Here is a 14,404-nt window from a genome sequence, read left to right on the forward strand (position 1 = left end):
CTACAAACTGCTGGAGTTCCTTGCTTCAGGACAATTGTGTGTGTGTTAAAGGCAGCTCTACTTTATTCTGGGGTTCCTCTAAAGCAAGATAAAGACCCCTGGATAAAAGACTTAAAATTCTGCCTTGAGGAAATTCAACATGCTAATACCAGTTTCAGGTTAAAATCATTTTTCAAATATTAAGTCTTTCCATAAATAATGGAACTGTCCGCTGGACGTGATGGCTCATGCCTGTAGTCCCAGTACTTTGGGAGGCATAGGCAGGCAGATTGCTTGAGCCCAGAAGTTTGAGACCAGCCTGGGCAACATGGCAAAACCCCATCTCTGTAAAAAATACAAAAACTAGCCAGGCATGGTGTTATACACTACTTGGGAGGCTGAGGTGGGAGGGCCGCTTGACCCCAGGAGGTTAAGGCTGCAGTGAGCCGAGAATTTCACCACTATACTCCAGCCCGGGCAACAGAGTGAGATCCTGTCTCAAAAAAAAAAAAAAGAGCTGTAAATGTAAACATCAATTCTGTACAAACTCTCCTAGTAAACAAAGCAGTAGCATTCTTTCCTAACAAGACTGCTTGAACACAAAACTTACGGGCATTTTGGTTTAGTTGTGTTTCTAAAACAGCTAAAGACACTCTGCAGGAAAACAGTTCACTCGAAGGCTGTCCATTTAAAGGGTCAATGATTCAAACAGCTGATTTCAAAATAAATGGTCATAGTATTGTCCCAAGAGATTCATTTCTCCATCTACTACTGTGAGAGGTGGTTCTATAGGAGGGACTAGGCCCTACTTGAAGCCACTCCACTGTCTCTCTTTCAACCTCCCCTCCACATGGGTGTGCATGTGCACAAATGTGTGTACATGTGCACCCCTGCATATACACACACAGAATAACTGACTTCATTTGGTGTCTGTCATTAAGAAGACACGGTTTCCCTCCTAGCAGTGCATGATGCAGAAGAAGCCGTGATCAGAACATCAGGCAACCTGAGTTCTAGTTCCCACTGACCCTGTGTCTCCCTGCTTGATCTCTCTTCTCCTGTGCTCATACAAACTTTTAATTATCTCCACTCTGTCACCTCCTATTCCTTCCTCAGCCTTCGGTAATCTCTCTTCTTTTCAGTGGAGAGATGGAGAAAGTTTAACCATCAGGCTGGGTGTGGTGGCTCACACCTGTAATCCCAGCACTTTGGGAGGCTGAGACGGGTGGATCACCTGAGGTCAGGAGTTTGAGACCAGCCTGGCCAATATGATGAAAACCTGTCTCTACTAAAAATACAAAAATTAACCAGAGATGGTGGCCGGTGCTTGCAATCCCAGCTACTTGGGAGGCTGAGGCAGAAGAATTGCTGGAACCCAGGAGGCGGAGGTTGCAATGAGCCAAGATTATGACACTGCACTCCAGCCTGGGTGACAGAGTGACTCTATTTAAAAAAAAAAAAAAAAAAAAAGTTTAACAATCAACTTCCTGAAGAAAAGAAAAAAGTATTGATTTTATAACATTTACCAGTTTTCATGGTGTATATATTGCCCCTATGGCTGATTTCAAGCTATTAGGATGGTGCAAAAGTTGTTGCGGTTTTTCCCATTTAATGACAAAACCCACAACTAAGTTTGTGCCAACCTAATACCAACTTGATGCCACTGAACAGAGTTAGGAAGAAATATGCATAATGAGTTCTCTAAGCTAGTAGGAACACACTGCTAAGGGTGCCAGGGCCCCAGACACTGAGCACTGAAGGCTGTCTCTCAATAGGATACATGGTAAAGGGATGCTGGCTCCTACTACAGGCTGACAGCTTCTACACCCACCCTGTTGGGTGACAGAGGATCTGTCTGAGAGTGAGACCTATATTCCCCATATTCTACTGAACCTGCTGTCACAAAGGTCACTGGTGAGTTCAGATTTGCAAAACTCAATGGATATCATTTTTCTCTTTGTTGTGCTAGACACTCTGATGTCTTCCTCCACAAAATTCGGCTCTCTTGGAACCTATAAAAATATTAAATCTCATTGATCAAAGACCACTCAGAACACACCAATAGTCAAATAAAATTAAACTCATTAACTTGCTGCAGCAAGGAAGGTTGCACACCATAGGGAACTCTGGGGATGTGTTGGTTAGGATGTCTCCTCACACAGGAGGGGTGAGATTGAGGCTGATGTTAGGTGACCTTGGTGAGGGCTCAAGAGGTGGATGTTTTATTCTGAGATAATCTCATGCCTGGAAGAGGGGTGTCTTGTTTTGTGGGTCCATGGTGTTTTGTTTTTCCCATGTTGAGATCCGATTAGGGAGTGGTCTTGTTTTTGTCTTGCTGCATCACAATTATAGAGTGACCCTGTCTAATGCTGCTATTGTGTGAAACTCTTTACGTTCAGCATAGGATTCTTATAGCCCGGCTATGGTTTTCCAAGCCAACTAGCCGCTGTCAGAATTTTTTTTTTTTTCCTTTCTCGCTGGTTCTCCATCCATCCCTTCCCTTTCTCCTTAACACGCTAGTCTCTCTCTGCCCTCGCCACCTGCCAGTATTGTATTCTCTAGAATTCCTTCTAAACATTTTCACCATTCTGCTTCTGCTTGTCCTTCTAAACATTTTCTTTGTGTTACAACGTCAACTTTTGTGATTTTAACCCCTGCCTGTGTACTCATGGCTTGCAAATATATACCTTTATCTCACACTTTTCCTTTATGCTTCAAAATTTTATATCCAACTTCCAGCCAGATGGCACCACCTGGGTCCTCACTCAAACACTTTAACCTCAACGAGTACAGAGTTCGAATTGCCCTTTCTTCTCCTAAACCAGTATCTTCTTTCTGTAGCCTCTGCAGCACCTCCATCATCTTGATCACCACCATTCAAACTCCAAGACCATCATTGACGCTTTATCTCTCACTCCATATTTAGTAATTTAGAAATGAGCCGCCTACTCTACCTCCTAAATATTTCTGCCATCCAGGCTCTCTGCTCCATCCCAATGCTCCTCCCCTGACTCATTGTTTTACTGCTGCAGCTGCCCCCTAACTGAGCCCCCACCCTCTCCTAAGCCCACCTCCTACGAGATCACTAAAAGGACAGCTAAACGTGAATCTGCCCGACACTCATGCGTCGCTCACTGGTTCTCCATCACGTCTTTAAGTCTGAGCTTCCTGAAAGTGACATATGAAACCCACCCCTTCCCCGTGATCTGGTGTCTGTTCGCCTCTCCAGCTGCACCTGTCACTTCTGCTTGCCTTACGCTTCCCACTGTTTTCGCTTCTCAGATACACGATGCTATTCTTGCTTTTCGCTTGATGCTGTCTACGGAATACCTTTCCTCCCAGTCCCCTCCCTATTTCCTTCCTGCTGATCTTTTAAGATCAGCTTCAGACCACATCCCCCAAGAAATCGTCCCTGAATCCTGGCCTATGCCCTCTGTCACCTCCTCCAAACTAATGTAACTACGTGCTCCTCCTCAGTGCTCCCAAACCCTGGAAGCATGTGGACTAATCGCATTGTTCTGAGTCATCTCTTTTATTTCCCTATTGGGCCGTGAGCTCCTTGAGGAAAGGGACCTGATCTTATTCGTCTTTATGCCCCCAGTACCTGTCATTATGCAAGTGTTACATAATTGCTTGATGAACGTGTGAATAAGTGATTGGTTTTGTCAACAACCACTCGCGAAACTTGGCTTCTCTGATCTTCTGCAGAGTCATCTATCTGTTGAGATGGTTAAAAAATGAACCATAAGGAAATGAATCGCTCTAAAATGCTGTGGAGGTACAGATAAATGAAAAACTTCTCAGAATCAAAATTGAAAAGGAAGTATTTCTTTGGAACAGTAGATGGCAGTAGCACGTCGTATTTCAGCATAGCATTCGCTATGCATTCAGCTGTCCTAATGCGTGGCCATGTCTGGGGGCTACGAGAGCAGAGACAAAGGCATGTCACTTTTGGGCCTGGAGCAATCAGCATTTTTTTTTTTTTTTTTTTTTTTTTTTGAGATAGGGTCTCACTTTCTTACCCAGGCTGGAGTGCAGTGGTGCAATCACGGCTGACTGCAGTGACTGCAGCCTCGACCTCCCAGGGCTCAGGTGATCCTCCCCTCTCAGCCTCCTGAGTAGCTGGGACTACAGGTGTGCACCACCACGTCCTGCTAATTTTTGTATTTTTTTGTAGAGACTGGGTTTTTCCATGTTGCCCGGGCTGTTTTTGAACTCCTGAGCTCAAGGGAGTTCAGCCTCAGCCTCCCTGGGATTACAGGTGTAAGCCTCCACAACTGGCCAAGTCAACATAATTATTAGGAGCCAGAAGTTAAGGGTGGTTTCACACGCACTGGCCCTCTGTGACTTAATTCTAACTAAATTCCAGTTCTAACCCCCTCCCTGGAACCAGTGCGGCAGCATTCCAAAAGGAATTGTTGACAGCCTTTCAGTGGGTGGGAGCAAAGAGCATTTGTTTAGCAAGAAACATTTGTTTAAAACCATGTTCTAAAAATACCCTAAGCTACTTTACAAATAATGTATTTTTGAATTCTCATAACTAACTGTGAGTTAGATGCTGTCAGGCCCATTTTACAGATGAAAACACTGAGACTAAGTAAATTAGCTTAGTAAATAAGGGAATTCACACTCCGACCTGCTTGCCACAATATGTGCAACCTATCACGTTGATGTCATATTCTCTTAATTGAGCTAAAAGCTGTGACTTAAGCATAGCATTTGGAACGAACAAGTAAATGGAGTTAATGAGTTGTCAGTATAGACATACACTGTCTACTGATAATAGTTAAATATGAACACTAGTCCCAAGCTTGAAAGTCACTAAGTAAGTGGAGAGTGAAACACTGAGCTCAAACAATGTCATCTGGAGCCCAGAAATATAGTTAGAAATAACGAAGGCTAACATTAATTGAATGCTTCAAGGCACGTGGCACTATTCTAAGTATAAGATATGTTTTAATTTCTTTAATTTCAGATCCATCTGGTGAGGTAGGTACAATGATTATACCTACTTTGCAGATGAGGATACAGAGCCACAGATCATTTAAATTACTTGTTTAAGGCTACTCAAGAGGTCAGTGTCAGACCCCAGACCAACCCTCTGGCTCTAAGGCCTCAGCACCTAACCACCACACTATTAGTTACAGTAATAATAATAATGGCCATCAGCCCTTATATAATGTGATGTGCCAGTCTCTGTTTTAATCACACATTAATTTCTCTTATCCTTACAACTTCTCTATGAGGTTTGTACAATTATTGCTTCTATGTTACAGATGAGGAAACTGAGGCATGGGGAAGCTAAATGAGTTTTCCTGGATAGCACAGCTAGTAAGTGGCAGAACTGGGCCGCACGCCCAGATTTTTACAAAGCTGCACAATTAACTCCTAAAACTTTCCATTTCCATGTGCATATTCTTAAATGTATTGGAACACATTTGAAATTTGTAGAGCATACCCAGTTGTCAGTATATATTTTAAGACTACTTATCTCTCCAAACCAATTCCAGACTACTCATTCTTTCTCACACATATGCACTCTCTCTCTCATTACAGTATAAAAATTATTATTATGCTCCTGGGTCTATCACAAAAATGCCGGTTGTACATCCCAGGGTTATTTCAGCCTGGAAAATTTCCAATAAATATTCAGCTCAGGCCTAAATGATTCATGCCCTTAAAATATACTTTTTACAAATATTCTCACCAGACAGGGGGAAGGGAATGAGAAAACACAGGCCCATATTGAGCTGAGCTGTGTTTAAAATTACCTGGACTTGTTTCTTGAACAAGTTGAAGGAGCCATCAATGTTTGTGGGGCTTTTTGTATTTAAAAGTCACACATTTCAGTCTGTTTCTGATATTGACATTTTGTTTCATTTGGAGCTTTAGAAACACGTTTGCATCTCTCAGTGAATCCCTTCCTGCAAATGAGGCTACCTTAGCCCAGCCCATAATAACCTCTCAGAGACCACTTGGCCTTGTCTCCTGCCTGTACCCAGGTCTTCGTCTTATCCCCAAACAGATCTGAAACACCTCGAAGCAGAGGTTTCCACTCCTCTGTATTCCTACAGTGTCCACTTCAACGGCCAGGCTCAATATTCCTTCATTTCAAGAGATAGAACTGATCTTAGCACTTTGGGAGGCTGAGGTGGGCAGATCCTGAGGTCAGGAGTTTGAAACCAGCCCCAACATGGTGAAACGCCGTTATCTACTAAAAATACAAAAAAAAAAAAAAAAAAATTAGCCGGATGTGGTGGTGTGCACCTGTAGTCCAGCTACTTGGGAGGCTGAGGCAGGAGAATTGCTTGAACCAGGGAGGTGGGGGTTGTAGTGGGCTGAAATCATACCACTGCACTCCAGCCGGGGTGACAGAGCAAGAGCACTCCAGCCTGGGTGACAGAGCAAGACTCTGCCTCAAAAAAAATTAAAAAGAAAATAAAAAAGAGATAGAACTGCCAAATAATAAAGAGGTTTGCTATGTGGATAGAGATGAGAATCAGAAAAATGTTCTCTTTTTTTTCTGGTTTTCTTTTTTTTTAACTTTTATTTTCAAGTTCCAGGTACATGTGCAGGTTAGTTACATAGGTAAACACATGTCATGGGGGTTTGTTGTACGGATTATTTCATCACCCAGGTATTAAGCCTAGTACCCACTGGTTGTTTTTCCTAATCCTCTTTCTCCTCCCATGCTCCACCCTCTGATGGACTCCAGTGTGTATTGCTTCCCTCTGTGTGTCCATGTGTTCTCATCACTTAGCTCCCACTTGTAAATGAGAACATACGGTATTTGGTTTTCTGTTCTTGCATTAGTTTGCCAAGGAAAATGGCCTCCAGCTCCATCTGTGTTCTTGTAAAGGACATGATCTTGTTCCTTTTTATGGCTGCACAGTATTCCATGGTCTATATGTCCCACACTTTCTTTATCCAGTCTACCATTGATGGGCATTTAGCTTCATTCCATGTCTTTGCTAGCGTGAATAGTGTTGCAATTAACATATGTGTGCATGTGTCTTTATGACAGAATTATTTGTATTCCTTTGGGTATATACCAGTGATATGGTTTGGCTGTGTCCCCACCCAAATCTCTTCTTGAGTTCCCACATGTTGGGGGAGGGACCTGGTAGGAGGTAATTGAATCATGGGTGTGGGTCTTTTCCATGCTGTTCTTGTGGTAGTGAATAAGTCTCACGAGATCTGATGGTTTTTAAAATGGGAGTTTCCCTGCACAAGCTCTCTCTTTGCCTGCCACCATCCATATAAGATGTGACTTGCCTCCTCTTTGCCTTCCACCATGATTGTGAGGCCTCACCAGCCATGTGGAATGGTAAGTCTATTAAATCTCTTTCTTTTGTAAATTGCCCAATCTTGGGTATGTCTTTATCAGCAGCATGAAAACGGAACTAATACACCCAGCAATGGGATTGCTAAGTCAAATGGTACTTCTTTCTTTAGGTCTTTAGGAATCGCCACAGTCTTCCACAATGGTTGAACTAATTTACATTCCTCCCAACAGAGTAAAAGTATTCCTCTTTCTCCACAACCTAGCCAGCATGTTATTTTTTGACTTTTTCATAATAGCCATTCTGTCTGGTGTGAGATGATATCTCACTGTGGTTTAATTTGCACTTCTCTAATGATCAATGATGTTGAGTTACCTTTCATATACTTGTTGGCCACAGGCACGTCATGTCCCTTTGCACACTTTTTAATGGGGTTGTTTGTTTTTTCTTGTAAATTTGTTTAAGTTCCTTACAGATGCTAGATATTAGACCTTTGTCAGATGCATAGTTTTCAAAATGAGAAAGAGGAAAATATTCTAAAATATATAAATATCCTATAACATCTAACACCTCTGTTTAAAAAAAAAAAGTGGTTCCTAAATTCATTCAGGAAATCTGCATCTGCCAGTGAGACCCATCCCTCTATCAGTTTGGAGTCAGCTGACATTGTTATGTAGAGAGACAAAGTGGAGCAGCAGCCAGGGGGCTTTTTAATTTATTAATGTTCAATTAGAGAATGTTGAAAGAGCTATGCTGACTCTTAGAACTCACATAGAAAATTAAGTAGGATACAAGGATACCTTCAAGTCTTTTGACAAATATCCTGCTTCATTTCTCTGGAGATGAACTTAGCAGATTACAACGTTTCTTGTCTGTTATTGTAGTGCTGTCACCATTTTCATTAATTGGATTCAGATGAAGATTTCTGTAAATGAAGCAAAAGCTCTAAGTCTTTCTTTTTCTCATCCTAGTGTTCTGTATACACGTATATGCACTATGCATATACACATTCAATATGTGAAATCAAATGCTTTTGTTTTGGAAAGCGGCAATAAATTTCTGATCTGAGAAATCTAATAAATATATGAATCTCATTTATTACATTTATAGAAATTTGCATTTACTACATATGATCTTGGTGTATAGGTAGCACCAGCGGGCCTAAGAGATGTTTTTTAAAAGTTGAAATCTCAAATGGCAAAACACACAAATTAAATATGGTTATTCTATTACAAGAGAATCAGCTTTTTACACTTTGAAAGATTTAAACGAGTGTTTCTTTTAAAATTATATGAGTTAATCAAGCACTTTTTCAGTTGGATTTGTGGCAACTAGAAAGGAATATAGACCCTCCCACCTCTGTTTCTTTTGAGTTTTCAGTCTAATTTGGAGGACAGTTCATAATGGAATATATTTGAAAACAAACAGCGTTAAAAAGTATCTATTAAGTGCCCAGTGGAGACATACTGAGTGAACATTCAGAGGAGAGCTAGAAAAAGAATTATGGGCTAGGCCGGTGCTATGAACTGTTTATGTCTCCCCAAAATTCATATGTTGATGCTGAACCCCTAATGCAATGGTATTAGGAGGCAGGGCTTTTGGAAGGTACGTAGGTCGTGAAAGCGGAATCTTCATGAATGAGATTAGTGCACTGAGAAGAGACATGGAGAGAGCTTGCAGTAGCTGCAAGAAGAGAATTTCCTTAGGTTGTCAAGATCCAGCAACTTGTTCTGGCAGATTATGACTCTTCTTCAGCTTCAAAGAAATAAAGGTTTTAAGCAAATACACTTAGTGTTTGTTGCATACTTTCCTTGGGGAACTACAAAATATAAGGAATTGGGTATTTATTGACAGCTACTATTTATTTAGTGCTCACATTGGGTCAGGAATTGTGGCAAGCAATTCTCGTACATTGTCTGCAGTCTTTCCAAAAACCATAAGAGACGGATACTGTATCTCCCCTATTGCAGATAAGAAAACTGAGGATCAGAGAAGTTAAACAACATGTCCAAGGTCTTGGTAGCCTTGGACCAAGGCTTGGTATTTCTCATCCAAAGAGTTGGTTGCCAGGACTTTGCGCTGGGTCTATCCAGCCAAGTCTGTGCTCTTTAAATTAAACACCACTGTCTCTTGAGATTATGCTTTAAAAAGTATGAAATGGGCTTTTTATTCTAATTTTTCAGGATGTCTAAAAACTTACGGAATAGCACATGCTCTATGTTAGTTGCCTTGATGGCATGTTTTGAGATTAATTTATTAATCAGAGCGTAACATAAGTAACTTTGAGTGAAAAGGACAATTCCAACGGCAGAGAATGCCAGAGACAATGACGCTGAAGAAATTCAGGGCTTAAGACTATATTGTGTCTTGCAAAACCAGGAGCCCAGTGTCGGATCACGTATGCAATCTGGGATATAGTCCAGTTGGGTTTCAGGTGCACTGGTCATCAAACAGTCCCAAGCCAGAATATTTGGGAAGGTCTGGGACCTGAACAACAGCTACCCATGGTGCGTCAGAACTAAAATGGGTACAGACTTGACAACTTCTGAGAAAACTGCTCAGTGCTCAGCTTGCGTAATCACTGACATCCCATGGCATCTCTCTGCATAGGAAAGAATTGGAAACCAAGGAATGAGAGGGAGAAGAAAGAAAGGGAGACCAGACAGCAGAGATAAGCCAAGAGGAGAGAAGTGGAGAAAGGAACACTCTCTCAATATGTCAGGTAAGCAATGATAGAGTGGATTTAATTGCCCCTCTGGGAGTCTGATGACACCAGCTGCCTTAAATGCAGATTATGCACCATATTTAGCCCTGTCCCAGAGTCTCAGAGCAATATCCCAGGTTTTGTCCTTCTCAAGTTATTTCTGAACCAACATTATGGAAAGGGAATCAGACTGGGAAACACTAGAGTTTTGGTCTTGACTTTGCAACTAATTATACAACTTTGGAAGACACTAAGTCTCTCTGGAATTAATTTTCCTCATCTGTAAAATGCAGAAGTTGAACTAGCTAACAGAGAGCTATAAAAATGAAAAATGGAATATAAACTGAAATCAATTATCCACGTAATCTTAACCTGAAAAACAGCTTCCCCCTGAGATATCAAGAAAATCAGGGCAAATATGGTGGAGATGATTCCTAAGACTTTTCTAGATAAATGCATACATTCACCTCTTTATCTTAGATGTTTATATTACAATCAATATACAGTAAAAATTTTGTTGATGAAAAAAATATATAACACTAGACAGACCTGTCCCTGAACATTTGTGGAGCCTGGGCTGAGAATAGGAATGGAGGCCAAATACCATATGTCTAAGTATTTAAAAGTTATAAGTCAAGACAACAAACTCAGAAATGAAATATGTTCCATCCTCTTATCTTGACAAGGCTACCTCCTAACAACCTGGAAGGTCAGGTTTGAATTGAGAAACCATGGAACTTGCTGGATATTAGAGCTTTGTCAGATGCAGAGTTTGCAAATATTTTCCCCCATTCTGTAGGTTGTCTGTTTACTCTGTTGATGGTTTCTTTTGCTGTGCAGAAGCTCCCCTACTCATTGAGGTCAGCATCACCCTGATACCAAAACCTGGCAGAGATACAACAACAACAACAAAAAACTTCACTGTTTCTCTCCCCCTGGCTCCTTTCTGCACTGCCGGGATGTCGTGCACCCCAGGTGTACACACCCCAGTTCACATGCCACACTCTTTCCAAATTCCCTAAATAGCCGCCCCTTGGCTACCATGGAGGACTTGGGGTGCACACACCAGCAGAGCATTTGGACCATGAGTGGATGGACCGAGGTTGGGGCTGGTTAGGTAGGGAATTTGTGGGACATGGGTAGTCAGTGTGGTCATGAGAGGACCAATGAGGGCATTGGATGGTCATGTCCCTTGGCCTAAGGACTTCTTGCCCTCTGGGGAGGGCACAGTCAGAGGAAGCCAGGATAGCTCCTTCTAAAGGCAGGCCAGGCCAGGGGCCTCCTGTGTCCTGGGCATGCAAAGCTTTGCAACAGACAGCTGGCAGTGCTACCCCAGAGGATTGACATCGGAGCACCTATTTCTCTTGTGGACACAGTGGGAACCTCCAGCCATGCCCTTTTGAGCCCCACTGCATTCAAGAGAAATGTCATCTGAGAGGCTCATGGTGCCCCCTGCCTGCCTGTGCTGTCCCCATCCCTCTCCATCTTTTCTGCTCAACTCTGTGAGGAGCAATATTAACTTACCTGCCCCGTCCCTTATTTCAGGAAGTCTGTTCTGCCACCATTACTTAATTGTATCATTCAGTTTTGTCTGGGGAAGTTTTTGGGGTTTGTTTATTTTTAATTCAAAGCAAAGCATATATCTTTATATGAATGAGACAAGATTGGAAAGACATAGGATATATGTTAACATGGTTTTTTATGGGAGGTAAATTACAGGTAATTTTTATTTCCACTTTTGAATTCAGCTATATTTTCCAGATATTCTATAATGAATGTATCAATTTTTAAAAAAACTTTTAGGTTCTGGGGTACATGTGAAGGTTTGTAAACTCATGTCATGGAAGTTTGTTGTATGGATTATTTTATCACCCAGGTATTACGCCCAAGACCCGTTAGTTACCTTTTCTGCCTTTCTCCCTCTTCCCACTCTCCCTGCTCAAGTAGACCCCAGGGCTTATTGTTTCCTTCTTTGTGCTCATGAGTTCTCATCATTTATCTCCCACATATAAGTGAGAACATGCAGTATTTAGTTTTCTGTTCCTGAAATAGTTTGTTAAAGATAATAGCCTCCAGCTCCATCTATGTTCCCACAAAGACATAATCTCGTTCTTTTTTATGGCTGTATACTATTCCATGGTGTATATGTGCCACATTGATGGGCATTTAGTGTATATGTGCCACATCATTGTGTATCATCATATACACATGGTGTATATGTGCCACATCATTGATGGGCATTTAGGTTGATTCCATGTCTTTGCTATTGTAAATAGTGCTGCAGTGAACATTTGCATGCATGTATCTTTATGGTAGAATGATTTATATTCCTCTGGGTATGTACCCAGTGATGGGATTGCTGAGTCAAATGGTAATTCTCTTTTAGCTCATTGAGGAATTGCCATACTGCTTTCCACAATGGTTGAACTAATTTACACTGCCACTAACAGTGTATACACTCACCAGCATCTGTTATTTTTTGGCTTTTTAATAATAGCCATCCTTACTGGTATGAGATGGTGTCTTATTGTGGTTTTGATTTGCATTCCTCTATTGACCAGTGATACTGAGCTTTTTCTCATATGCTTGTTGGCCACATGTATGTTTTCTTTTGAAAAGTGTCTGTTCATGTCCTTTGCCCACCTTGTAATGGGGTTGTTTGTTTTTCTCTTGTAAATTTGTTTAAGTACCTTTTAGATGCTGGATATTAGACCTTTGCCAGATGCATAGTTTGCAAGTATTTTCTCCCATTCTGTAGGTTGTCTGTTTACTCTGTTGACAGTTTCTTTTGCTGTGTAGAAGCTCCCCAACTCATTGAGGCCAGCATCATCCTGATACCAAAACCTGGCAGAGATACAACAACAAAAAACTTCAGGCCAATATCCTTGATGAACATTGATGCAAAAATCCTCAACAAAATACTTGTAAGCTGAATCCAGCAGCACATCAAAAAGCTAATCCACCACAGTCAAATAGGCTTAATCTCTGGGATGCAAGTTTGGTTCAACACATGCAAATCAATAAATGCGATTAATCACATAAACAGAACTAAAGACAAAAACCCCATGATTATCTCAATAGATGCAGAAAAGCCTTTCAATAACATTCAAATCCCCTTCATGTTAAAAACTCTCAATAAACTAGATATTGAAGGAACATAACTCAAAATAATAAGAGCTATTTATGACAAACCCACAGCCAACATTATACTGAATGGGCAAAAGCTGGAAGCATTACTTTTGCAAACCAGCACAAGACAAGGATGCCCTCCCTTACCACTCCTATTCAACATAGTATTGGAAGTCCTAGCCAGAGCAATCACGCAAGAGAAAGAAATAAAGGGCATCCAAATGGGGAGAGAGGAAGTCAAACTATCACTATTTGCAGACAACATGATTCTGTATCTAGAAACCTCCCTAGTCTTGGCCCAAAGCTCCTTCAGCTGATAAACAACTTCAGCTAAGTCTCATGATACAAAATTAATGTACAAAAATCACTAGTATTCCTATACAACAACAACAGCCAAGCCGAGAGCCAAATCAGGAGAGCAATCCCATTCACAATTGTCACAAAAAGAATAAAACACCTAGGAACACAGCTAACCAGGGAGGTAAAAGATCTCTACAATGATAATTACAAAACACTACTCAAAGAAATCACAGGAGATAGAAACAAATGGAAAAACATCCCACGTTTATGGATATGAAGAATCAATACCATTAAAATGGCCATACTACAAAAGCAATTTACAGATTTAATGCTATTCCTGTCAAACTACCAATAACATTCTTCACAGAACTAGAAAAAACTATTTTAAATTCATATGGAACCAAAAAAGAGTCTGAATAGCCCAGGCAATCATAATCAAAAAGAACAAACCTGGAGGCATCACATTATCCAACTTCAAACTATATTACAGGGCTACAGTAACCAAAACAGCAAGGTACTGTACAAAAATAGGCAAAGACCAATGGAACAGAATGGAGAGCCCAGAAATAAGGCCACAAACCTACAACCATATGAACTTTGATAAAGCTGACAAAAACAAGCGATGGGGAAAAGACTCCCTATTCAATAAATGGTGCTGGGTTAACTGGCTAGCCATAGGCGGAAGAGTGAAGCTGGACCCTTTCCTTACACCATATACAAAAATCAACTCAAGATGGATTAAAGACTTAAATGTAAAACCCAAAACTATAAAATCCCTGGAAGACAGCTTTGAATAAGTATTCACAATGTTCCTTTTACCTCGGCTTTTACAAGAATTTTATCATACATACCTTGAGCACTTAGAAGGAAGTTATAAGATGTAACATTTTAATAGGGCAAAATAGGCCTCTAAAGTTAAGTCTTTATTAGTATAAAATTCCACACATTTCTTCAAGCAATTTTTAAACTTCATAATTATTTGACTTGGCATGAAAATTCTATCTAAATA

This window comes from Hylobates moloch, unplaced genomic scaffold (assembly GCF_009828535.3).
Source record: "Hylobates moloch isolate HMO894 unplaced genomic scaffold, HMol_V3 SCAFFOLD_2, whole genome shotgun sequence".
Taxonomy (NCBI): domain Eukaryota; kingdom Metazoa; phylum Chordata; class Mammalia; order Primates; family Hylobatidae; genus Hylobates; species Hylobates moloch.